This window comes from Stenella coeruleoalba, assembly GCF_951394435.1.
Source record: "Stenella coeruleoalba genome assembly, chromosome: 1".
In the NCBI taxonomy this organism is placed as follows: domain Eukaryota; kingdom Metazoa; phylum Chordata; class Mammalia; order Artiodactyla; family Delphinidae; genus Stenella; species Stenella coeruleoalba.
This window is the reverse complement of record NC_137169.1, coordinates 29,824,254-29,827,269: the sequence shown is the minus strand read 5'-3', so window position 1 is coordinate 29,827,269 and position 3,016 is coordinate 29,824,254. Positions and strand designations below refer to the sequence as shown.

The 3,016-nt window shown below is 47.3% G+C and overlaps 1 pseudogene across 1 annotated transcript; it reads right to left on the bottom strand.

Annotated features, from left to right (window-relative positions):
* Positions 1 to 2,182: 2,182 nt before the first annotated feature.
* Positions 2,183 to 2,538, bottom strand: LOC307187524 (acylphosphatase-1-like; annotated as a pseudogene). Its single transcript has one exon. The product of its transcript is annotated as an acylphosphatase-1-like (transcript).
* Between the last annotated feature and the right edge of the window lie 478 nt (positions 2,539 to 3,016).

Sequence of the window (3,016 nt, the reverse complement as noted above, 5' to 3'; positions counted from 1 at the left end):
GGGTTCCTGCCCTGGAGTTTCATTCAGAGGAATATGAACAAATGCGGATGGTCTGAGCCAGCAGTCTTGATGAGCTCTCTTATCCCTCAGCTAAAAGGCACAAGGGTGTAATCTGGAGCTGTGTGTTAGATGACAGGAACCTGCTCCCTGGAGAGTGGCCTGCAGGCCGGAGACTAGATTCTAGAATCACGATCAGGGGGTCTTTCCTGGACAGTGGGCATGCCAGGCGGGTTGGCAGGAGAGGTTCAGAGGGTCTTTGGGGGGCAGTCATCTTTGTCTTCACCTGTTTCTTATTTAGCTTTTCCTTCTCTCCTCTCCTCTCCGCCCTCTACCTTGTCTTCTTCTTTCAATATGAAAATAGCATTATTTTTCTGAACATAAAATTTCATGCTCTTTGTAAAAAGATCAGACAGTATAAAAGTGTGAAGACAAAGGTAAACATAACCCATAATCCCCACCATCCAGAAGTGGACCCCACGACCTTTTGGTGTGCAGACATTCAGACTGGTTCCATCTTTGCCTGGATGGAGTCAGATTAAACAAACTGGATCTCATCTGAACTTCTTACTTTACAGTAGACTGTAATCACCTCTCAGCAATATCTATAGATCTGCCTTGTCATTTTTTTTTTTGCAGTACACGGGCCTCTCGCTGCTGTGGCCTCTCCCGTCGCGGAGCACAGGCTCCGGATGCGCAGGCTCAGCGGCCGTGGCTCACGGGTCCAGCCGCTCCGCGGCATGTGGGATCTTCCCGGACCGGGGCACGAACCCGCGTCCCCTGCATCGACAGGTGGACCCTCAACCACTGCGCTACCAGGGAAGCTCCAACCTTTCCACTCTTAACTAAGATCTTACAAATTTCCTGAATTGGCCAGGATTCAAATTAATGTAAACTTCATACGTTTAGCTTAACTTCTCTGGGACTCAGTGTTCTTATCTGTAAAATGGGGAAGATCCTGCCTACCTCCCAGGATCTTGGGGGGGATTAAAGGAGACGAGGCAGGTAAGGCGTCTAGCACAATGGCCAGCCTGAGGCACATGCTTCACGTCATCTCAACATCTCTGGACAGCGATCTGAACTCCCAGGCGGCACGGGAGAAGCTGCGCATGCCCTCGGCCGGGCCACCCCTGCGTCAGAAATACTGGCGGGCTTGAGCATGGCATTTCACAGGACCCTCCAGGGTGCCCCGAAGCAGTTCGAAAAGGCTGATTTAAGAGGTGCCTTCTCTTTGCTGTATCCCTTTTTAACTTATTTTGCTTTGATTTTTCCATTTGCTACTAAGCATGTATGAGTTACCTGCCTCTGTGATCTGTACATTAACTATGACTGACTGTTCAGCGTGAAGAGGAGGCTGTGTTGATTCATTTTTCCCCCCTTTCTGTTGATGAAAACAAGGCTTTTCACATTCATTGGGCTACTATGTAGTCTATTTTTATTTTTTTCTGTCTCAATAGGAAGGGACTTTTGGGTGGTGAGTGACCTTGGACAAGGTGGGTCAACCCCCTGGACTCGTGGATTAGCATTTTGAATTTGATAGGCATGAAAAACATCTGCTATGTTGTCTGCTTTAAAGAGCAATCTAGAGCCTGCGCTCTAGAGCCCGCGTGCCACAACTACGGAAGCCCGCGTGCCACAACTACTGAAGCCCGTGCACCTAGAGCCCGTGCTCTGCAACAAGAGAAGCCACTGCAATGAGAAGCCCGCGCACCACAATGAAGAGTAGTCCCTGCTCGCCGCAACTAGAGAAAGCCCACGCACAGCAATGAAGACCGAACGCAGCCAAAAGTAAAAAAAAAAAAAAAAAAGAGCAATCTACCTTCTCACACTGAGAATAAAAGCCAAAGTCCTTGGCTTGTCCCATTCTCAGAGCCTTTGCATGTGCTGTTTCCTCTGCCGGGAATGTTCTTCTTGCTTCTCTATTTCTTAATAATTATTGTTTATAGTATTACAATATTGTTAACGTTATCAATATTTTTAAGGCTCTAGTGTGTTTTTATTAGAATTAGATTAGAATTGTGTGCAGTTGTAATCCTATCATACGTAAAATATACAGTAACATTCGTGTAGTTGATACTAAAATAACTTACAGGTAAATTCTAACACAACACAGAATAGGTCTACCTCTATTAACAGTAAAAAATAAAGCCACTGAATTTATCTTGGAAAATTTAAATTCAGGCCACTATGTCACAATTTGGAAAGCTGAGCAGTCTGACTTTAAGATGACTTTCTCACTGTTGAAGCTGGCCCTGTCGGTGTGTGATCTGAGACCTCCTTGTGTCTCAAGCATTCCTGCGGATGACGCACCTCAGAGATGGGACCCTGCAATTGGCCTTGTACTGTGTTCCAGTCGGTACTCTGGATCCAGCCTCCCAATCCCAGCTTTTTACCTTCAACCTGACTGTACTCGTGGACCATCACCCCCAGCACCTTCCCCAAAATGTCACAATCCACTGATATCAGGGCGTCCCCTTCTGCAATGCTCAAACCCTCCCCGTCTTCCTTGCGGGCCTCTGGGATCACATGGGTGACCACCATGCCAACGATTCCCCCAGCTGGGAAATTGGCTGAGCTCTGAAGCTGAGGGTGGCTAAATACTATTTACAAATGATAAATACGTCTTTGTTTATCAGAGAGGGCTTCCCGAAACAGCTCATCTAAAACACCTCCCCATCGCTATCCCTTCCCCCGATTAATTTTCCCATGTGGTATTTACCACTGGCTGTCATTTCCTTGTGGGTCTGTTCACTGTCTCTCTTCTAGACACACAGGGTTTGCGTCTGGTTTTGCTCTCCTTTGTGTCCCCCATCCAGTAGCCATGCCTGGCCCAGGGTAGATATGTTAGGGGAAACACTGACTGAAACCACCCGCCCTGGCCAGGCAAGATAGTAGCCACTTGCATGAGCTATTGTAACAACAGGAGGTCCTGGTAAAAACACAGAACTGACAAGTCACCACCAACAATAAGAATTCCGGAAAGGTCAAAAGGAAACAGGAGATGCCAGTCCATATGTTC